The following is a 16900-nucleotide window of genomic DNA, read 5'->3' as shown; positions in this document are numbered from 1 at the left end:
TTCATCTGTTCAAGCCCTATGTCAAATGAAACCAACTTTATTTGTATTTTTTCTTAAGATCTCCACTTGTATGTCACTTCTCTCCCATTTCTCATTCTGAATCTATTTACTCCTCCTTAGAGTCAACCAAGATTTAGAAACTTTTATTTGTCAGATCCTTGCTCATAGTCTAGATAAGTGATGGCAAACCTTTTAGAGTCAAGTGCCCAAACTGCAACCCCAAACCCACTTATTTATTGCGAAGTGCCAACACTGCAATTAAATGTGAATACTGAAGTTTTAGTTTAGAAAAAGCAGCTCATACATTAACATTTCTTATAGTAAAACAAATACACAATAACATGCATGTCATAGTTTCACCACCACTGGCCCAGATGATAGACAGAAAAATAGAGTCGCAAACCTGGATGATAATATGGTGATAGAGGTTTATTAAAAAAAAAAAAAAAATTGAAGAGGGCAGCTAATTGCATGGCAGATCCACCTGTTTCTCAGTGGAGAAGTTTAAGTTGTTCTAAAGGACAATGGGAATTATATGAAGGTGTACTTACAGACTGAGGGAGATACATATGCAAAGGCATTGAGGAGAAAGGAAAGAATAGAGTAAAAGTCATCTGATGAGCCTGGAGGGGCACAGTATATTAGCCATATCAAGGAAATGATAAATTTGGTGGTGGGGAGGAGTCCTCAAACCACTCTATAGAGTCCCAAGAAGTCCAGGATCAGTTCTAATAGCTTCTATTAGTAGAAGACAGTCTTCTTGGAGAATGACTGGGTGAATATAGAGTAGGAGGTGGCTTTTCTCAGGGTGGTAACATTGATTTAATATGAAATTAAATCATCTCTTTTCAAGGACCATATTTCTAAAAAACTTCTTTTGTAGAGTGTGTTAATATCTCTCACCGATAGAATTTTTTTCCCGTTACCCAAGCTTTAAATGTTTTTTGTTGTTGTTGCTACAGAAATAATCTTTTTTGATATGTGGCCAGTGATGATTGTAGTTCTTTTTAGTTTCTTCTTTACATGGAGAGGAAAGTGTTGATATAGCTGGGTCACCCAGAGAAATGAAGGCTAGAATTCCTTCTTGTTGGATATCTCTGTAGATGTCTTTATAGTCATGGGCATATATAGAGACTATCCTTGGACAAAGTTTAAATTTTAATAGTACTGATTACTTCTTGATTACTCCAATTTACTTTCATTGTGATACTCAAACAGAATCCCCCATAAAGGTTAATGTTATATTCCTAATATCAGAGGACATTATGTTCAGTATACAGCAATCTCACCCATTCTGTATACCTCCAATGTCATCAAAGGAAAAAAAAAAAAGGTTTAGAGGACCAATTTTGGTGTTTCATTTGGGACATTTTCATTATTTAATTATGTTATTGATACATGCACCAGTTGTTCATATGGTTAAGCGGTTTTAGAGTTTCAGTGCATAAATAAGGTGAGTCGAGATGAAGCCCTTTGTTTTTTTTTCAATTGTTAATAGATATATGTTTATTTGTGTTATTGATTTCTTTTTGATGGAGCTTTGGTAGTTTATGTATCGAGGAAATACATGCATTTCATTTGAGTTGTCAAATTTATAAGCACAACATTATTCATAATAGTCATCTTTTTAAAGTCTGTGGCATCTGTAGTCTTTCTTGATACAGATAATGTGAGTCTCTCTCTCTCTCTCTCTCTCTCTCTCTCTCCCTCCCTCCTTCCCTCTCATAGTGGAGCTTGAACCCAGGGTTTTCATACCAGGCCACATTTCCAGCTCTTTTTGATTTTTTATTTTGAGACAGTATCTCACTAAATTTGTTGCCCAGGTTAGGCTCAAACTTGGAATAATCTTGCCTAGGCCTCTCAGAGTGGTAGGATTGTAGACTTGTGCTTCCATGCCAGGCTCCTTGGAATTCTTTATACACCATAGCATGCCATCTGCAAATACAGATTGTTTTGCTTCTTTTTTTCCTATCTAGGTGGCTTTAATTTTCTTTCCTTGCTTAATTTCTGTGGCTAGAACCTCCACTACGTTTTGCTTATTGCTTTCATAGAGCTACTAGGCTATTAATTGCTTACCAGCAAAATTGTCACTGTTTTTTAGAGTACCCTTAAGTTTGTGTGTCCTCATTCTCTGTTTCAAATAAAATTGGTTTCTTTGGGGATAATTTTGGAGCTTTCTCTTCTTGTGGACTGCCTCTGGCCCAGAGTAAGATCATTGAGTCATTGCTCCAGGCATGGAGGTTGGAATGGGATGGGGATAGGAGGTTGGGTAGCCTCTGGTTTTCTCAACAGAAACCACATTTTGAGTGACCTTGGGTGAAGACTCTTGGTGCTTTAGTTTCTCAGCCTGTTATGCCTGGGATAAGGTTTCCACTGGCTGAGTCAGGGTTGTGTGAAGGAAGGGAGCCCTTGAAATTTCAGACACACAATATTGGCATCTTACCTCCTTCAGTGAGATAATGTATCTTTTGACAGAAAGCTGAATTGATAGGGAGCCTTGAGATGAAGCCCTTTGAAACTACAATGATTTAATATATGCAAATCAATCAATGTAATACACTATATCAATAGAGCCAAGGACAAAAACCATATGATTATCTCCATAGACACAGAAAAAGCATTTGACAAAATCCAACATGCATTTATGATAAAAACCCTACAAAAAATTGGAATAGATGGTCTCTACCTCAAACTGATAAAAGCCATCTATGAAAAACCAACAGCCAATATACTAAATGGTCAAAAACTGAAATCCTTCACACTCAAATCAGGAACAAGACAAGGATGTCCACTATCACCACTCATGTTCAATATAGTTCTGGAAACATTAGCCACGGCAATTAGAGAAGAGAAAGAAATAAAAGGAATAAAGATAGGAAATGAAGAAGTGAAATTGTCATTATTTGCAGATGACATGATACTCTATATAGAAGACCCCAAGAACTCCACCAAAAGTCTTCTAGACTTAATAACCAAATTCAGTCAAGTCGCTGGTTACAGGTCAACACACAAAAATCAATAGCTTTCCTCTACACCAATGACAGACTCACTGAGAGAGAATAGGGCAAATAATTCCTTTCACAATAGCATCCAAAAAACTGAAATACCTAGGAATCATCCTAATGAAAAAAATCAAAGACCTCTTCTCTGAAAACTATGGCACTCTGAAAAGAGAGATTGAAGATGATATCATAAAATGGACAGACATCCCCTGCTCCTGGGTAGGAAGGATTAATATAGTAAAAATGGCCATACTTCCAAAACTGCTATATAGATTTAATGCAATTCCAATTGAGATCCCAGCAGCATGCTTCATGGACCTTGAGAAAACAATCCAAACATTCATTTGGAACAAGAAGAGACCTAGAATAGCAAAAGCAATTCTAGGTAACAGAGACATGGCAGGGAGTATCACAGTCCCCAACCTGCAACTATGCTACAAAGGTACTGTGATAAAAACAGCATGGTACTGGCAAAGAAACAGACTTGAGGACCAATGGAACAGATTAGAAGATGCAGAAACAACGCCAGACACACTCAGCCATCTCATCTTCGACAAAGGAGCCAAACACCCTCACTGGAGGAAAGATAGCCTCTTTAATAAATGGTGCTGGAAAAACTGGGTTTCACCTTGCCAAAGATTAAAACTAGACCTGTATCTCTCACCATGCACTAAACTAAAATCAAAATGGATTAAAGATCTAAATATTAAAATAGAAACTCTGAACCAGTTGGAACAGAGGTTAGGTAGAACCCTTGAAGACATTGGTGTAGGAAAAGATTTTATGAACAAAACCTCAGTTGCCCGTGAACTAGCACAAACAATCAACAGGTGGGGTCTCTTCTTATTAAAAAGCTTCTGCACAGCAAGAGAAACCACCAGCAGTGTGAAGAGACAACCCACAGTGTGGGAAAAAATCTTCACCTGCTCTTCCTCAGACAAAGGTCTACTATCTCGAATCTATAAAGAACTTAAAAAGATCAGACCTCCCAAATTGAAAGACCCAATCCAAAAGTGGGCATCTGAAATGAACAGACATTTCTCAGACAAAGAAGTAGAAATAGCAAATAAATACATGAAAAAATGTTCAACATCACTGGTCATTCGAGAAATGCCAATGAAAACAACACTGAGATTTCACCTCACTTCAGAAAAAATGGCTGCTATCATGAAATCAACCAATAACAAATGCTGGCGGGGTTGTGGGGAAAGAGGAACCCTGCTCCACTGCTGGTGGGAGTGTAGACTGGTGCAAGCACTGCGGAAATCAGTATGGAGATACCTCAAAGAACTAGGACTGGAAGTCCCATTTGACCCTGCCAATCCACTGCTGGGGATCTTCCCCAAGGAATTAAAAGAATCATACCACAGTGATATATGTGTGCCCATGTTCACAGCAGCACAGTTTGTAATAGCTAAAACTTGGAAAGAGCCCAAATGCCCATCAACTGGAGACTGGATCAAGAAAATGTGGTTTTTTTATAAAATGGAGTACTACTCAGCCATAAAAAATGAGAAATTAGAGACATTTATAGCTAAGTGGATGCACATTGAGGCGATACTCTTAAGTGAAATAAATAGGACACACATGAATAAATACGGAATAGTTTCTCTGGTGTGAGAAACTGAAAGTGTAAATAAGGACTAAATGTATAATAGGTAATGTGAAATAGGAAGAAAAGGGGCAAAGGGGAAGGAAGTGGGAGGGCTAGGGGAAAGGATAGAAGGGAATGGGATTAATATGAGAAAATGGAAAAATAGGAACAAAATCTTTGTAAATAGGGAGGAATGGAGGGGTTGAAGGGAGGGCTGGGCAAGGGTGAAAAATAAGAACCAAGAGAGACTATGTAAAGGTGCAAATTTCCAATGATGAATGTCATTATATTGTATACCTAAAATGTACCAATGATTAGAATGAATAATCGATAATGTAAAACAGGAAGAAAAGGTCCAAAGGGGTAGGGGTAGTGGGAGGGGCAGGGGAAAGGAAAGAAGGGAAAGGAAAAATGATGAGAAATGGAAAAAATGGAAATAGAGTCTTTGTAAATAGGAAAGGGTTGAGGGCGTGAAGGGAGGGCTAGGAATGGGGAAAAAAATTAGAACCAAGATGCCTTATGTAAAGGTACAATTCCCAATGAGAAATGTAATTGTGTTGTATACCTACAATATACCAATAAAAGAATTTAATAAAAAAAAAAGAAACGACAATGATTTTTGAAGTTCATTGTACATTTGAGTAGAGCCATTTCCTAGATCCAGAAAGGTAGAAATTAGACTTGAAACTTTCTATATTCATGAATTAGAGAAACAGAATTTGAAGACTGGAATAAAATATCTGAGGTAAAGCGTTAGTTATAGTATCTGTCTATACTTTGTTTTCTTTCTGCTCATTTCTTTTTTTTCTCATTTTTCCTCATTTCTTTTCCCTAATAATCATAATAATTGATTTTCTCATAAGGTAGAATTTTAACATTTCATTCTTCGGCTCACAGGAGCAGCTGCTGTGCAAGCAATCTGAGATGAGCTCTTTTCTGCTTGCTTCTGGAGTTGCCATAGGTCTTGACTACTGTGTGTCTAGGGGTTGTGACTGAACAGAGCAGGCATTGCTATGGTTCCTCCTTGAGATTCTCTCTAGACAGGGAGCTGTCTGCGTGGAAAGCACGTTTATACTAGACTCTGGATTTTACTTACTGAAGAATATAGCATGCTTTAGGTCTAACCTTGATCTTGGCCTCCTTTCTCCTGGGAGTCCTTTCTCATTTTCTGATGAGGTAGACTTAAATACAAGGGAAGAACATCTTTTTTTTTTTTTGGTACCGGGGATCAAACTCGGGTCCTTGGGCTTACCAGGCATGCAGTGGAGCCACTGTTAAATAGAAGTGAAGCAGCCCTCTTTGAGCTGCTGCTTACCTGGGCTGGTGACCACAGACAGATGTAGACTGCACAGGCCAATTGGCATTCACCAAATTTGGATAATTGTGTGAAACAGTTTTTTGGGGTTTTTTGTGTTTTTTTTGATACTGGGGATTGAACTCGGGTCCTTACGCTTGTGCAGCAGGCATCGAAACCACTGAGCTAAATCCCCGGCCCCAATTTTTAAAGGTGCTTTTACATGAAGACACCTCAATACATAATGTCATGTGGTAATTGTATGTAATTTACTGTGCCTTCAATTTAGATATAATCTAAATGTATGATACAAATTGAAAGTTATATAGTATAGTAGAAGCCTGATATTGACTTTCCCCTTTTGGTCATTTATGAATCGGTGATATATTCAACCAGTGAGAGATAAGAGAATTTCTCCCTTCACTGTGGTCCTTCTCTGGAGTTTTCCTTCTTTGATTATCTGTTTTTATTTTTTAATGTATATAAATATATCTGTCATTTCTTACTTTTTGTAGAGTTTCTGTCATAGATTGATATTTTTTTACCATTTTGATTTAGAAGAAGTTACCAGATAATCTTATTTTTAGTGTATGTTAATATGATGGCAAAGCTTGATTTTGACAATTTGATTGGCTTTGGAGCTGCCCAGGGGCTCTTCTGGTGGTGTCTAGATGGGTCATGGGCATGACTTGGAGTACTATAAATGGCTCCTGGCCCCTTCTTCTTTGGTGATGTTCCCCTGTTCTGCTTCCTGGCAGCCATAAACTAAGCATCTTTGTTCCGCCATGCCCTTCACCATGATGTTCCTTGGAGCCAGCTGACCATGCACTGAAACCATGAGCCAAATGAAACTTTTCCTTTAAGTTTTGGGCATTGGATATTGTGTCCTAGTGAGGGGAAAGCTGACTGATACAGCTACTAAAGTTTTACATCAGGTATACATGCTTGCTTTTGTGTACAGGAGATTTCTGTATGCTGCAGCAGTTTTTTAAATTGTATTTTTGTAATTGTATTTTGCTTTGGTGGTTGGAGAGCAGTTCTGGAATAATTTTCATTGGGGACTTAACCTCGAAGAAAATTCCTTATTGGATCAAGCCATACTTGTCACACTATTTTTTGTGTATACATTTATTAAGAAGACATCTGGCTTTTGCAGTCGATTTGATCATTTCATAGCCAACACAATGCAAATTGTGCAAGTAAAGTTAGTCGGAGAATGTGTGGTAATGCCTGTTGAGATCAGATTTCTGTTTTTATTTTTTATTTTTTTTGGTACCCAAGATTGAACTCGGAACCTTGTGTTTGCGAGGTAGGCTGCAGAACCACTGAGCTAAATCCAGGGCCAAGAGATCAGATTTCTGGAAATGACATAATTTTTTTGTTTTCAAGAAATGATGACAACAGGGAGTGAAACATTAATGATTAATAAATATGTGAATTGTTAATAACTGAGAATAATATTTTTAAGAATTATTAATGTAAGATGCTAGTTACTATAACTGAAAACTAGACAACATTAAATACATTTATATATGTAAAAATACCATTAACTATACTCCCAAGTTATTATCATTTAATTTTGGAACTTTATTTTTTCATTTTGATTTCTATTATATTAAACATATAATATTCTGGAAATGCTGAAAACACAGTAGTATAAACATACCCTTAAGGGACTATACTTGCATCATTACTGTAATAAGTATGAAACTGATTATAGTACTTTCATGACAAATTATGTCCAATAAATTCTTAATGGCAACACATTGTAAGTAATTGCATGTTCTAGTATTAAAGATAGTGTTTTCAGGAACATAAAAATGTACACAAATTCTTTTCAATATTATACATTATGGAGGTTTGGCTCTGTTACTTATTAGTTTCTTGTTGCTGGTAGAACAAATTGCCAGAAGTTTTTTTTTTTTTCCCTTGGTACAGGGGATCGAACTCGGGATCTTGTGCTTGTGAGGGAGGCGGTGGAACCACTCAGCTAAATCCCCGGCCCAAATAGAAATTTAATGGCTTAAAATAACACAAATTTATTCTGTCTAAAAGTTCAAATTGTAAACTGTGGGATTAAAATCAAGGTGTTAACAGGGCTAGTTCTCTCTGAATGCTCCAGTGGAGAATCCTCTTGCATTCTAGAGGTGCCTGGCATTCCTTGGCTCTTGACTGCATCACCCTACTCTACTTCTGCGGACATATTGTCTTCTTCTTTATTACAGTCAAATCTTACATCAGCCTTCCTTTTATAAGAACACTAGTGGTCAGAGTAAGGGACAACTGGGATAACCTTCCGTCTCTAGATCCTTAACTTTGTCACATCTGCAAAGTCCCTTTTGCTCTATCAGTAACTTCAGGCTTCAGGAACTAGGATGTGGACATTTTAAGGAGGCATTATTCAGCCCACCTCAATTGTCGCTGATGCTTTACCACTTGATAGCATGGTTATTATTTGCCTACTGATGAAGGAAGCATGACAGAAGGAGTACATTGCATTTACAGTGATGCTGCCTGATTTTTGACTTTTCCGAGGTCATTTAAAGATAATGCAGTAATGTTGCACATGAGGAATCTAGGCTTTTTTGTGGACTAGTTGATGAAGATGGCCAGGGACAAAGCTTACTTTTCAAGGTAGGTTTCCCAGGTGACAAAAGAACATGTGAATACTCTTCTGGATTGAAATAGTGAATTACAGCTGGGTAATTTAATATACCAGGTTGCTAATTTGTATCCTGTACAGAAGGGGCAGCTTTGTTATACTTTTGACAGGAAATATGACTTCACATAATAACAGAAGATCAGGCAAAGCAGGAGCAAATAACCATTTTATGTACATTTCGCTTTCTGATTTGAGAGTTTACTGTGAACATTAGACATTTGATGCTCCTTTGGAATAGTTTAACATTGTCCTGCCCTTTGTAAATAATAGCTAATCTGTCTTGGTTGAAAATTACACAGAATTTTAAATAAATTGTAGTAAACTTGAGAAGGACAAAAGAACAAAGTCTTGTATCTTAATTCACTTTAGTTTTTTGTTGATGTCAATACAGAGTTTGGTTGTATGAAGCAGATTGAACTGAATCATTTGAGAAAATATTACATTGTGTATTGTTAATACAGTTAGAAGAAAGTCTAAATGAAATATGAAATACATTTAAAAATAGATACAGAATTTGATTTGTACAAAAAGTTCATTTTTTTGGTAAAAAGAAGAAAATAAATGTTAAAATCAGCTAAGATGTATTGAGGCCCAAGTTACAGGACATATAATAGACACTGAACCTGTATAGCTAAATGAGAAAGTCCCACTGTAGTGGATATGTTTGTGTATATGTGTGAAATAATTATCAGCAATAATCAAAGTTATAATAGAAGTGTGTTTAATTGTATTTTATAGCAGGGTAACCACCAGCACAGGTGGTATTTATATGAGGTGAATCTTCAGATCTGAGAGGTCTCCTGAGCAGACAAATAAAGAAAATAAGATTCCAAATAGAGATACCACCAAGTAAGATGGGAGGCTTGTTAATAGAGGGTATGGTAGGAAACAGTGAGCATTTGATAACATGAGCATAGAAGAAGTGTTGCTATGTAAGGATGAACAGTATAAGGTAGTTCAGGAAAGTTTTCCATGTCTTGCTGAAAACTTCAGATTTTGTGCTGAATAAGGAGGAACTACTTGCTCTTGATGCCAGGAACAGATGTGATCAGACTTATTTGTAGAAAGTGGACTTTAGCACAAGGCCATATTAAGTCTCACTTACTTACTTTCAGTTACATAGATAGTATGACTATGCTAATCTTTGTTTATCTTAATTTTTAAAAAGAGAGTCCTATATTTGCCGTAAATAGACATTGTGTCCATCACACTATTAAATTCTAAGGACCATTTGAGCACAGGAAGCAGACTAATAATATTTCGGTTTTAATTGAGCAGGTTAATACGACTGTATGAATCAGGCCTCATCTATGATAATAGGAAATAGCTGTATCTGTGGCTGGACTGAAGAAGTTAATTGATATTTAAAAATAAAATTGCCCATAGCTGAATTAAATACTCTGAGTCTAATTATACTTTTTCCCACTTAGGATCTTTAATCTATTAGAGCAAGTAACTATACTTTGTTATAATCAGAATAAGCAAACCTTTAAAAAGTTTGTGTTTTTCAGATCATTTTGATGGAATCCTTTTCCTGCTAAATTTTAAAGACATAATCTCATTCTGTTTTGATATTGTTTACTTGCCAGCCTTGTTCTTGAGTTAAGAAGTATGCTTGTGTTTCAGAAATAATTGGAGAGTGAATGAAATTATCAATTAAATGAGAGGAGATATTGTCCTTGTCTCTTGTCTTCTCCAGTGTCTCTAGAAGAATCTGGTCTCTATTGGTATTTGTATAAGGGGCAGTTTCTTATTTATCTTTGTGATCCCCATAACCTGAAGAATCGCAGAATGTGGAGAAAATAAATAGAGGAAGTAACTATATGGCCTGATTTTGGTAAATACTAAATACATTTAAAGTGTTTCATATTCTGAGGAGATGATTCATTAATTTTAGGAGATTTAATTAGCCACAGTTTTTCGTTCTTTCCTCCCTGTGCTTTGCTGTTACTTCTTCTTACAGCATCTCTAATTATTGCCTTTAAAGGTAAGCTATTAAATTATTTTAACATGGGGATAAGCTAGGATTTTTAAGTGGTTATTCTGTGGAGGATGTTTAGACTATAAATCACATAGGTGTCTTGTCTTTGTCCACCTTTAGCTTTTAACTTTGTAATAAATGTACTTTTGCTTCATTGAGGTCTGTATTTACCTGTTTCCCTAATGCAGTTTTCCTCTATGGAATACTTTCAGTAGAAACATATGCTCAAAGCTTCAAAGTAATTACAGTATCACTAAAAGCTTCATAATCATATTACTGAAACTAAATGTTTAAAAATTTGATTTTCCTTGATTCAATCATTTCAATTTAATTGTAGGCTACTGAATGATTGATTGAGGAAATATGACAAGCCAAAGTCAAGGGGTGTTTATCATACATAAAGCCTTATAGAGAAAACGTCTAGGCAATTTAATTTGGGTAGGAATTTATTTTAATTATGGGTGTGTGTGCTTTTTTTTTTTTTAATAGGAAAAAGATTTATTTTCATGCTTTTAGTATTTGGCCAGTTCTGATGGCATCATTCAATCATGTTCTCCAGTGTTCATTCACCCCCTTCTCAAGCCTTCCTAGAAAAAGGCCTGGATGACACAGACCAGAGAACTGAAATACGACTTTTTTTGGGTAATTGTTCTAATAGTGTTCTTTCATGTTATTTAAAAGGTACGTTTAAACTTTAAAGTCTTTGTTGGAAATTGTGAGTACTTTTCAGGTATTTGTTTCTGTTCACAGTAAGCAAGTACAGGCCTAGCAGTGCCTCTACACAATTAAATAATGCCATATGCCAGCCGCATCACTTACCCATGAAGATGTAGGGCATTATGAATAAACATAGTTTTTTTCTCATTGTTCACAGGAGGCAGAGGAATACTCATCCATCAAATTCATGTCTGTGGTTGCTCTGAAAAACCACTTATTTTTATTTTTTAAATGAATTATGGAGACAAGTGAATATGAAATTTCCTTTTGAAGCAGTGTGAATTTTCCTAATCTTTAGCACAGTTTTCTTTAAAGATGTACATTAAAAAGCAGTAAATTTAGATTATTTACTGATCATATTTGATATCTACTCAGAAGTGTGGATAACATTAAAGTATTTTAATAATTGGCTTATTAATTTAGCTTCTGAATTGTTATTTGACCCTCTTTTCTTAAATTCTTTTTCGTTTTTAATATTTTTAAAAAGTGAGTATAAGCAGTAACAAATATTTTGCAGATAATTGTATGAAAAAAAAGTATGACATTTGAGTCACTTTTGTTAAATTACTACAGGTGAATTTTGAACTCAAAATCCGTTGGTTTTGTAAGATTTTTGATAATATAAAATAAAATTGTGGTATTTCTAGACTTTTTATTCCCTTTAGTCTGGCATATTTTTCCTGCCTTCTTCCTCTTTGACAGACATCTAAGTATATAAATGGTCTTCTCACCATTCTTCTGCCTTTGTGAAGGTAGGCTTACTGTTTTTTATTGAATTATTGCACTTTTCAAAGTCAAGGTTGGAATATATATTTAAACATGAGTATATCATTGCCTCACATTCCTTATTAGCTTCCTTCCTAGGCCAGCCCATATCCCAACTTATCCCTCCCATCAGACTATAAAAATTCAATATCTCATGTTTTAATATTTTTCCTCTATACCACAGTGTAGTTATGTGGTAGTAATATTACTGCTTCATAGGAATTTTACTCTGGAAGAATTAAAATTGAAGTGAGGAAGCTCAGATTTATGTGAAGGTCTCATAAACCAGGCTGGGTTTAAGTAATTCTGGTTTTGATGATCACATGATAATCATTTACTCTTGTTTACATTAAATAAACTACAAAGAATAAGTCTGCTTTGGGAAATCTCTATGGCTTGAATTTTAATTTTCACATTAATTTTTTAGGGAGGTTGCCAAAACTGGGCTTTATGTCCCAAAGGTGGTTAAAACAGAGATAAGCATTTTGTTTCTGGAATTGGATGTTTGGCCTATTCACAAACTGATAAGTTACTGTTTAAGTATATCATGGATATGTGCAGAAGATATAAAACTTATGGGTCAGAGATACAGGACTTGATTATTATGATATGGCAAATTGTGCAAGCATCATCATATTTATACTCATTTCCTTTGCCCTCAAGTCTCACAGGGGTGATGTGATATGGCCCAGATTGATGCTGTGCATGCAGTAGATTTGCATTGCAGATAAAGAACACTGAGCTTGAAGAATCTACCATTTTACAGTGAACAATAAGCAGACCTTCTCTTTGTCTAGAGATAGGCATTACTTCATTTTTTAAGATTATTAAATGTGAAAACAACCCTGAGTAATGACCAAGGTCAAAAAGTAGGCAGGCATGCAGTCTTGGTATGTACTCAGCAAGATGTGGGGTGTGTAAGAGACCCGAAGAAAACTTTCCCAAAACCTTATCATATACTATCTTGGCTTTTTGTGAACTTTCATATGTATGTGACACTCCATGATTACTCTGGTTAATCAGACCAAAAGAGGCTGGATCAAATCTATTCAACTTGTCTCATATAGCATTTAATTAGTATTGTAATCAGTAGGATCCTAAACAGCCAGAGGAGGCCAGCCTGCAATACTGACTTCACCCAGTCTCCCATATCCCATCTGACTAAAGTCTGTGATTCAGCAGACTGTTGTGTATAAATCCCAGAGAGAGACCAGCAGCTTTTAATTCAGATAGTTAAAGTCTGTTATTTAATATGATCTTGTATAAAAAAAGTTTGGAATGACTTTCTGATCTTCAATGCCATTGCCCATAATAATGGGGCAATGGATGTTTCAGAAAGAAAACTTCATACCCAGTGAACAGTCATTCCATAGCACATTATCCCTGACTTAGAGAGCATAGGTCACTCTGGTTTTGAATTTGTTGCTACCCGGATTGGAATCACTATCACCAAGATTTCATTAAGGCCACAGAGACAGTATCACTGAATAGCTGCAGACTAGATTGTCATACATGGCATAAATTAAGGCTGAGATTTGGGAGAAGCCTATGAATTTGTTGGACCCATCTGAATTTGTACAAGAATAAGAGGGAGGACCATGTTAGGGAGATGCTGTTGATGGCATCAGCAAGCAAAGTGGTTTAGTACCAGCCACGCCCACATGACATTTTCTATTTCTTATAGTAGGTTTGATCAACAGCTTTATTCCAGTTGTTCTAATTTAATTTACCCAAAGAGTGGGTCCTTCAGGTCATCCATATTAGTGTTTTTGACTAATCATCAGCCATGATTTGTTTCAATTTATAGCCATACAGAGGGTCTCCTTTATCTGCTAGTCTGTGGTCTTCTAAATGGCAAATCATACAAATCATTAATAACAGTCCAAGGGTATGTAAATTATAAAAGTGACCATTGTTCTACCGTACCACAGTCAGTCTTCTAGGGTTGTCAGTGGGACTGGATGACTGCTGTTGTTCAGAAAATACCATTAGCATTCAACTCAGCCAAAGTGAACCAGACAGTTACTGAAAGATACCTTTGAGAGGCCTAGTGGGCCAGCAGCTTTGTTCTAGGTGGTGGAGAAAGGGATGATTCCCAGAAGGGAGTAGCTTCCTTTTCTTTTCTTTTTTATAACTGAAATGATGTTAGGGCCAGACTAGCTACACTCTTGAGTTTACCATTTCCATTTTGCCAACAGGGCTATTGAGCACTTCCTACCTCATTAAGTAGACCACCTGAAAATGAATATGTTGTGTTTCTACAAGAGCTTTGTTGCTGGATTTGAATATATTCTCTAAATTCATGTATTTGAAACTTAATCCCCCAAATCATATGTTAATGGTATTTGAGAGACGGGACATTTTTGAGGTAACTGGATCATGAGAAGAGCCCTCATGAATGGATTAAGCCATGCATGTATTAAAAAAAATTAATGAATTAGTGGGCTATCATGAGAGTGTCTTTGTTATAAAAATGACCTTTCTGGCTTTCTTGCTCTGTTTTAGCATCTGATTTATGACATATTATGATGTAGCAAGAAGGCAAGGCCTAAATACTATCATAATAGTGTTAGACTTCCCAGCCTCCAGAGCTGTAGGCTAAATGAGCTTCTATTTATAAATTACCTAATCTTTGGTATTTGGTTATAGGAACTGACTAAACTAAGGCACAACTTAATAGCAACTTTTTTTTTAAAGGTTGTACTTTGTGGCTCCATCATGAAAGTTATGCTGTTGTAATTGAATAGTCACCTCTCTAACTGTAGCAGTTCCTAAACATGGACATTCTATCTGATACTTAGAGCCTTGGGAGGTGAAAACGTGTAATAGATCAGTTATTTTTATATGATTGGATATGGAGGCCATTACCACAACACCACAACAAATGAGATCAGAGGGCTTCACAAGAGCACTTCATTGGCTGTGTCCTCTGAGAGGTACCAAACCTCATCAGTTGAATTCAGTGTGCATTCCCTCCATGGGCCAAGTACAGTGGTAACATACATTGCTGTGTCCAACACAGCCATACCAGTTTGAGTCTCTCTCTCATCATATCAGACCCTGGGGATGTGGAGACCATGGATCCAGGCGAGTTATCTTTCTCCTTTTTGCAGTTAGGGTCAGATTAGAGGGGAAGGGGGAAATCAAGTAGTATGGAGGGAGATGTAGCTTCATGTCAATCAATAGGACACATTTACCATTGCTTTCAAGTAGGTTCCCACTTGGGGTTTAACCATGTGAACTTAATGCTGGTGTCCACCCTAAGACCTAGGCAAGGTAGCAAGATTATTACTATTGCTACTACTCTTTCAGATTTGGGGACTTCATGGTTTAGCAACCACACTCACATTGTGCTTCTGTGAACTTGCTGCCCTCTTTTCATGGTAGCATATTTCTTTCCTACCCTGAAATGAAGGCTAATGAATGAATAACCAGGGACCAAAGCACCATTTGTATAGCTTGTTTCAATCCTATATCTCTTCTCTTATCTTCATTAGTGGCCAAGACAAGGAACATTCTTTTTTTTTTTGTTCTGTTTTTTTTGTTTTGTTGGTACCAGGAATCGAACTCTGGTCCTTGCACTTGCACAGCAGGCAGTGAAACCACTGAGCTAAATCCCCGGCCCTGACAAGGAGCATTCTTATTTCCCCCACCCCATCCTTCTGCCCAACAGTTGAGAAAGGACACTGTCTCCAAGATTCCGGGGAAGTTTTACATATTCTCAAACCTATTCTCTGGGCCCCTTTACTTTCCTCCTATAAACAGCTGTGTTTTAATTATCATCCTTTCCTTCACCAAAACTGTCAGGAGTGAGACGTGATTTTACTCTAGAAGCTAGTAAGTTAGCTAGTTACTGTTGCACGGTTGCTGGCAGAAAATATGAGACTCCTGCTCAAAGACAAAAGATGATTTTAGCCCTGGTACAATAAGCAGTATAAGCATTGGGATGTTGGTATCAGTTGCCCTTACTCCCAAATACTGCAGTGCAGAGGTTGCTAGGTAGGAGTGCATTTGTACTACAACTGAGGAATTCTGAGCTAGGGAGTTCATTGCTTTTATAGCAAACAGTAAACAACCCCGTTCTTTGTCCATTGAGAGATGTTGCTTCACCTGTCATCTACAAAAGCAGTCCTGAGAAAAAGCTTAGGTAAAAAGATGGTCAGGCCTTGGAAGTCTTGGCACACCCAATGAGACATGTAGAATGGGGGCCGGTGATTTAGCTCAGTGGTTCCACCACCTGCCTCGCAAGCGCAAAGATCGGAGTTTGATCCCCGGTACCAAAAAAAAAAAAAAAAAAGACATGTAGAATGGAAAAGGCCTTGGAAGCCTGGTGTCCTGCAGGTTCTTTAGCTTCCCCTTGACTCTGTCAGAGGAAGACAAGCAGTGTCTTATTCTTAAGCTGCCCAAACGGGTTGTGCCAGTGGTTGAAACTAAACAGCAAAGCTTATTAGAGTTCTAGCCTTTGAATTTTTGGAATAATAGATATTTTTAAAGTGAGAGGAAATTCAGGGTATGAAAGAGATAGGATAACATATTTCATATTTCATTTAACGTTGTGTCAGCATTTAGAATCAGTGTTAGGAAAGATCTGTTGGGCTGTTCCGAAGATATCAGTTTTTCTGCTTATTTCCAGGTTTTTGAAAATATAAAATTGTTTTATGCTTTGGTTTGCATCTTAGTAATATTTAGGGAAATTTTATTTTATAATAATTTTTTAAATGATAATTAGAACAAAGATATGATTTTACTCTTATTATCTTTCCTTGCAGGCTCTTATTTTATTTGCTGGCTTTAATTGGGAGTTGAAATCTGTAATTTTCTAGTAGAGATATATATGTCACTTTTCACATTGTTTCCAAAATTTTTACTGTCAATATTTATTTTG

General features: G+C 36.6%; 1 protein-coding gene and 1 pseudogene across 3 annotated transcripts in view; both read left to right on the top strand.

Moving 5' to 3' along the window:
• Prkn (parkin RBR E3 ubiquitin protein ligase) overlaps window positions 1-16900 on the top strand; it is a 1513344-nt gene that overhangs the window by 4589 nt on the left and 1491855 nt on the right. The window lies entirely within an intron of this gene.
• Window positions 4796-16900, top strand: part of LOC147825038 (receptor-binding cancer antigen expressed on SiSo cells pseudogene) — a 36099-nt pseudogene continuing 23994 nt past the window's right edge. Inside the window, exon 1 of the transcript XR_015441584.1 lies at window positions 4796-16900. This exon is cut by the window's right edge and continues 23994 nt beyond it. The product of XR_015441584.1 is annotated as a receptor-binding cancer antigen expressed on SiSo cells pseudogene (transcript).

Source organism: Heterocephalus glaber, unplaced genomic scaffold (genome assembly GCF_053883595.1).
Source record: "Heterocephalus glaber isolate CG9 unplaced genomic scaffold, H.glaber_assembly_v1.0 deba00001523, whole genome shotgun sequence".
NCBI lineage: Eukaryota > Metazoa > Chordata > Mammalia > Rodentia > Bathyergidae > Heterocephalus > Heterocephalus glaber.
This window is presented reverse-complemented; position numbering and strand designations above follow the sequence as displayed.